Source organism: Bos taurus, chromosome 3 (genome assembly GCF_002263795.3).
Source record: "Bos taurus isolate L1 Dominette 01449 registration number 42190680 breed Hereford chromosome 3, ARS-UCD2.0, whole genome shotgun sequence".
Lineage (NCBI taxonomy): Eukaryota > Metazoa > Chordata > Mammalia > Artiodactyla > Bovidae > Bos > Bos taurus.
The window spans coordinates 66505113-66512526 of NC_037330.1; the positions used below are offsets into that span (position 1 = coordinate 66505113).

General features: G+C 40.5%; 1 pseudogene; it reads left to right on the forward strand.

The window, feature by feature from the left end:
* The first annotated feature begins 6300 nt into the window (after positions 1 to 6300).
* LOC100140103 (E3 ubiquitin-protein ligase RNFT1-like) lies at positions 6301 to 7053 on the forward strand (annotated as a pseudogene).
* Positions 7054 to 7414: the final 361 nt, after the last annotated feature.

Genomic DNA, 7414 nt, shown 5'->3' on the forward strand with positions numbered 1-7414 from the left:
TAGTTATCTAGAAACTTAACTTGTGTGGAAAATTCCATTTCCCAGGAGCCATTGAGAATAATGATGATTTGGGCACCTCCATGAATTAGAGGTCTTTATCTGCACCAGCTCACCCTGGGCTTGTTAGTATCTACAGTTTTATTTTCTTGAGTAGAAGAATTCTCCCACCCCTCAATGGCCCCAAGATGTCTGAGGCACTGGCTCTTCTCAGACTTCAGCCCATCTTCCCAGGAAGGAGACCAAATGGGGCAGCGGGGGAACAGGATGAATATGGTCTCATTTCGGCCTACGTTCCTTTCTGACCAGGTGAGGCTCTGCAGAAAATGGAAAGGAATGGAGTCAGTAGCCACAGATCATGAGGGGGCTGGTTCCTGTGTGAGCGTCCATGTAAGGAGGTGTCCAGATGGAAAGAGATGACCCAATTCCAGATCGCCTCCTTGTGGCCAAGACCCTGCTCATGCCACCAAGAAAATCAAGACAAAAGAAGAAGGGAAAGCACACACTAGCCACCATGAACACAGAAAGCACAGTGGTGAAAACAGCCTGAAAAAACTGAAAACATTAATTGCTCAGTTATGTCTGACTCTATGCGACCCCATAGTCTGTAGCCCACCAGGCTCTTCTGTCCATGGGATTCTCCAGGCAAGAATACTGGGGTGGGTCTCTATGCCCTCCTCCAGGGGATCTTCCTGACCCAGGGATTGAACCCAGGTCTCCCACATTGCAGGTGGATTCTTTACCATCTGAGCCACCAGGGAAACGCAAAATACTGGAGTGGGTAGCCATTCCCTTCTCAAGGGAATCTTCCAGACCCAGGGAAGCCTATACAGAAGCAAACATGTAATGAACCTATTTTATGTCATTACAGAAACTTTCTAAAATAGAGATGAGAAAAGAGAGAGGAAAAGAGCAAACTGTATACATAGATATAATAAGTGTGTTTATACATGAAGTACTATATTAGAATCTATGTGTCAATATGGGCAACAATGGATTGTTTTGAATTGCTACATCATATCCAATTTTATTGACACACCTTTTAAATCCATCCCATGTTTTTTAATGTTTGAATTCTATTTTGTTGTTATTGTGATTTCTTGCAGGCATCAGGAAGCCCCAATTCAAGGCTATTTGAGCAATAAAGAGGAGACTGACAGGTGGAAATCAAGATATCAACCTTAGTTTTGATTTAAATTGCATAAAGAACATGGGTCAGGTATGCAACCCTTTGAGATTCCTAAAGCAGAAGCTGGAATTAAACAGAATTTCCCAAAAATGCACAGACAGGGCTGGGAAACCTCAGCCTTCCCAGTGGAGGAACGCCTTCCCATAAAAGCGCCCCCTGCAGGAAGCTGATGAGAGCATATGCTCTCCACAGGCAGACATTCCAAAGCCTCCTAAAAGTGGGATTCCTAGTCAAAGCTGAAAGCATTTCTGAAACTTTGCACACATACTATCCAACTGCAGAGAAAGGTGGTACAGACATACTCCCAACAGCAATGATGAAAGTGCTTCCTCTTCACACCTTTTGTTATTGTGACAGGTTCAAATGGTATCACGTTGTTTGGTTTGCATTTCTCCTTGTGTAAATTGTTCCATATAAGTATTGGCCATTTTTATTTCTTATCTTCTGACTGCTTTCATACGCCCTTTATCCATTTCCCTAGTAAGAGCTTCATATTCTTATTCATTTGTAAGATGCAAACATACTCAAGCAAGTCGCTCTTCTTAATCTTGAAATTATGATGCATGGAGTAGTAGTCAGCATCATAAGCCTGACAAAGCATGATGCTGATGTTAAGAGTGATCATTTCCATATTTATTAAAACTTTTACTTGGGCCAAAACAAGAACCTATTTGAAGAAGAGATGGGTTTTCAGAAAAGACCAAGGTTTATTGCCCATAGAAGTTCTCAGATTTAGTATCTTCTGATATTTAGTCCATGCATTGACATTTTTATTCCAAATCTTAAGAAACTTGATTATTGATCCAGAAATTTCTGGATGTATCTTATTTCATTACATATTCAACACATATAAATTTTAAATTTTGGATAAAAATGTAACTACTTGTTCTTTTTTTTTTAATTTTATTTTATTTTTAAACTTTACATAATTGTATTAGTTTTGCCATATATCAAAATGAATCCGCCACAGGTATACATGTGTTCCCCATCCTGAACCCTCCTCCCTCTTCCCTCCCCCCACCATCCCTCTGGGTCATCCCAGTGCACCAGCCCCAAGCATCCAGTATCATGCATTGAACCTGGACTGGCGACTCGTTTCATATATGATATTATACATATTTCAATGCCATTCTCCCAAATCATCCCACCCTCTCCCTCTCCCACAGAGTCCATAAGCCTGTTCTATACATCAGTGTCTCTTTTGCTGTCTCGTATACAGGGTTATTGTTACCATCTTTCTAAATTCCATATATGTGCATTAGTATACTGTATTGGTGTTTTTCCTTCTGGCTTACTTCACTCTGTATAATAGGCTCCAGTTTCATCCACCTCATTAGAACTGATTCAAATGTATTCTTTTTAATGGCTGAGTAATACTCCACTGTGTATATGTACCACAGCTTTCTTATCCATTCATCTGCTGATGGACATCTAGGTTGTTTCCATGTCCTGGCTATTATAAACAGTGCTGCGATGAACATTGGGGTACACGTGTCTCTTTCCCTTCTGGTTTCCTCAGTGTGTATGCCCAGCAGTGGGATTGCTGGATCATAAGGCAGTTCTATTTCCAGTTTTTTAAGGAATCTCCACACTGTTCTCCATAGTGGCTGTACTAGTTTGCATTCCCACCAGCAATGTAAGAGGGTTCCCTTTTCTCCACACCCTCTCCAGCGTTTATTGCTTGTAGACTTTTGGATCGCAGCCATTCTGACTGGCGTGAAATGGTACCTCATAGTGGTTTTGATTTGCATTTCTCTGATAATGAGTGATGTTGAGCATCTTTTCATGTGTTTGTTAGCCATCTGTATGTCTTCTTTGGAGAAATGTCTATTTAGTTCTTTGGCCCATTTTTTGATTGGGTCATTTATTTTTCTGGAATTGAGCTGTAGGAGTTGCTTGGATATTTTTGAGATTAGTTGTTTGTCTGTTGCTTCATTTGCTATTATTTTCTCCCATTCTGAAGCCTGTCTTTTCACCTTGCTTATAGTTTCCTTTGTTGTGCAGAAGCTTTTAGATTGCCATCAGAAACTTCAGGTATAAACTAATGACTCAGGCAAGTTGCAATGTCAAAATGATTGAACTTATACAGACGTTATGGAACTAACAGTTCCAGGATGTTGATCCATAACTTGCCAAGAATAGCTACTTTATATTTTTTGGTATTACCACTGACAAACAGAATACTCTTCAAAGAACTTTTATGGTTTATTCAATAGTAGTTTTATAAAAGGTCATAAAGCAGTGGATATTGAACAGTCACTCATAAACAATGGCTTAACAAAAATGACTTCAGCCATTCTTTCTATTAAGAAAATCACCAAATCATTAAATTTCAGAATTCTAGGATTCCTGCTATTATGCTGTTCCCAAATCTTTCCTATATCATCTTTATGTTTCTCCATAACAAAAATGATGAGAGCTCTCATCATTCATCACCATTCATTAATTCAATAGACATTTTTAAGAGCCTACTAACATCCTTAAGAACTTAACTACATTTGGAGCTAAGGATAAAGGCAAGTAAAATAGTTCCTGCTGCTGCTGCTAAGTCGCTTCAGTCATGTCCGACTCTGTGTGACCCCAGAGACAGCAGCCCAACAGGCTCCCCCATCCCTGAGATTCTACAGGCAAGAACACTGGAGTGGGTTGCCATTTCCTTCTCCAATGCATAAAAGTGAAAATGAAAGTGAAGTCACTCAGTCGTGTCTGACTCCTAGTGACCCCATGGACTGCACCCTACCAGGCTCCTCCATCCATAGGATTTTCCAGGCAAGAGTACTGGAGTGGGGTGCCATTTCCTTCTCCAAAAATAGTTCCTACCCTCAAGGAAAACATGGTCTATAGCAGTGGTCCCCAACCTTTTTGACAACGGGACCAGTTTCCATGGACAACTTTTCCATGGACTGGGTCATGGGATGATTTAGGGTTAATTCAAGTGCATTACATTTATTGTATACTTTATTTCTATTTTGTGGCAATCTCAGGATATTCTGCCTTGACTTAGGGTTAGGGTTCAGGCTCCTATAAGAATCTAATGCCACTGCTGATGTGACAGGACATGGAGCTCAGGTGATAATGTTAGCAGAGGGGAGTGGCTCTAAATATAGATAAAGCTTCACTCACTTGCCCATCACTCATTTCCTGCTGTGCGCCCCATTTCCTAACAGGCCACAGACCAGAATCAGTCTGTGGGGCCCAGGGGTTGGGAACCCCTAGTCTATAGTTTATGGTCCAGCAGAGGAGACAGTCTACAGCTTACATAATGAGGGAGATAGGTAAGTATTAAAGAGAATGCACTGTGATATAATCAAGCACTAAGACAGGCACTGAGTCTGAGGGAATCAGAGGAGGCTTCCAGGAGGAAGTGATGAATCGCTGAATCCTGGAGAATGAGCAGGTTCTAGCCAGGAAAAGAAAACAAGGGTAATTCAGGGGAGCTTGTGTATAAAGGCACAGAGGCAGGATGGGCCACAAGGTGGAGAACCGCTATAAGAGGTTCAGTTCAGAGTAGGGGAGAGGACAGACAATGGTGAGAGACTGCATTACGGAAAGAATATTCCATCTTTATCCTCAATGAATGCTGACAAAAATTGATGACAAAAAGGCTATTCTTACCCTCCTCTTCCATCTCACAAAGAAACAAGCCCAGGGAGACTAAGTGACTTGCCGAGGGTTGTATATTTCACAAATGACTAAGATAAGATTTCAGTTTAGAAATTCTTATTCCAGAGCCACAACTCATCTGCTCAGCATAAACGGATTTTATACTATGCTAGGAGTTATAATTTGACCTGGGAGGTGATGGGAGGCCAAGAATTTTGGAGAATGACATGGTCCGCTGTGCCTTTCAAAAGGATGGCACAAGTTACTGAGGGGAAGAAACAGGGCTACATATGAGATGGAACCACTACATATAGTTATATGTGTTGTATCCTCTACAAGCTAGGAAGAGTCATGAAATGGCACCTTTGACATGGTACAGCGCCTGACCTACATGGCCAGATTTAGTGTAGTTGCAAGTAAGGAGGCTAATAAGGTACTCCAGACATAAAATGTAGGAAGAGTTGAAATAGAAAAGGGCAGTGGCAGAGACAGGAAGGGTTCGTAACACAGAAATAATGATATCAAATCAACAGGAGTTAGTGGCTGGTTGGTTGAAGAAGGTGATGCAGAGAGACCAAACATAAAATGGCTTTATTTTGTGTGAATCTTAAGTTGTAACCACATTTTAGAATCCCCTTCCCTATTTAATTCTGAGTTAGATGTGGTTCTTTTCTTTTTTAATTACTTTACAATATTGTGGTGGTTTTTGCCATACATTCACATGAATCAGCCATGGGTGTACATGTGTTCCCCATTCTGAACCTCCCTCCCACCTCCTGTGCTAGAAACTTGCACGAATTTGCATATGATTTCACAAGTGAAAGGAAGCTGCAGCCCTTATGCTCTGAAGGTCGTCACAGTTAGAGGTAAGGTGAGGCAGACCCAGAAAAGTGGCAGATGCCAGTCTGCCCTCTTCCTCCTTCCCCACACTACAGCCTTCAGGGCCAGCTGTTCATCCTGTCTGCCTCCTCTGCTGACCAAAGGCTGGAATCTAGGACCAGGTCCCAGCCTTGCACAAACTTCTACACTTGCCCCCTTAGCGGTCCCTCACAGCAGACTCCCCTCAAGCTCTGACTTGACCATGCCACTGCTACAGAAGGACGACTTAGTGACTCCCCTGATTCATCCACTCTCCTTTCTGGACCCCTCCTTCTCCAGCTTCAGTTTCTGGTCCCAGCAGGCTCTGTTGCAGCAATCTGAATAAATTGAGTCTTGTCTCCTGCTGTCCCTGACAGCACTATGGGGCCTCCATCCACTCATCATGAGAGGAAACACAGTCCTAATGCAAAGAAATTTGGATCAGAGAAAAAGCATACCGGGGCCATGCCAGTCCTCCAGGAACTGCAGGCCCTGAGGCTGCCTAACCTCCCAAAGTGCCTTTGCAACCAGATGGACAGGAAGGACCTTGCCTTCATTCTGGAGATCCATATCTAGAGATTCATACCCAGACAAATGCCATGTCTAAAGGATATGCTGAAAATCCAAACTCCAGAAAAGTGTGAAATTTCTCTTGGAACTGGGCCTCTAAATAATTTTCAAACCAGGCTTTTCTAAGAAAAATGTGCTCAAAATCCAGTAAGCTTAGTTACTGGTATTCTTAGCAGGATTTTCCATTCTCTTTCATTCTTGGTCTCTTTATTACAACTTAATCTTTTTAAAATCCTATTTTGGATCATTTGAACTTCTCAGAAGTACTTTGGATTATTGGAATTACAGACTTCATTTTGAAATTGCTTTTCATGGCTCAAAAAGTCTTATTATAGTGGTGCCTTCTTTCATCATGCTTTTTAAAGTCAAGGGTTCCTGGGATATGCTCTTAGAAGAATTAAGTCAGTTTTACTGAATTTTATCCCCTACCAGTTTTGGTTTTATTACCTTATTTGCCTCAGGGAGTTTAACAGTATAATTAAATAGGTTCTTTAGATATTAGTTGCTTTATTCTACCTCATTTTAAAGCTTTTGGATTTTTTGGAAATCTAAGAACTTTCAGATAGGTTTGTGAATATTTTTTACACAACCAAGTTATGGAGTGACTTATTCAGATGTGGGTGATATTTGTTCAATATGTGAAGCTGAATTTCAGAAAAGTATTCTTCCCTTCTGTCAGCATATATTTTTTGAAGAGTGCATTACCTTATGGTTTTACAAAAAGAATGTATGTCCACTGCACAAGACTGTGATTTTAGACCATAGTCCCAAATGGAAAGATGGGGCTGTCTCATCACACCTTCAAATATAATTAAGCATTATAAACTATTAAAACCACAAAATACTAATTTCATTTGGTTACAGTCACTATTGCTAAAGGCATTAGGATGGATTTCAGTACTAAAAACTAAAAAAAATATTTCCAAACATTTTTAGAACACTGGACTAAGATTTAAGCATGTTGTAATTTTTGTTAATTTAAATGAGTGAAAGAACACTGTTTTTGAAAATATAACAGTCAACCTAATTTGTATGTCAACAATACTTCTTCAGTCCTAATTACTTGGCCTATGATTGCCATCTAAAATTGTAAATATGTTTTCTTGTTAACTTTACCAAAAACAGCAACTGGATAGCTAACTAGAACTAATTGTTTTAGAGGAATTTGGGTCTTCTTTTCTGACACTGTTTCAGAAT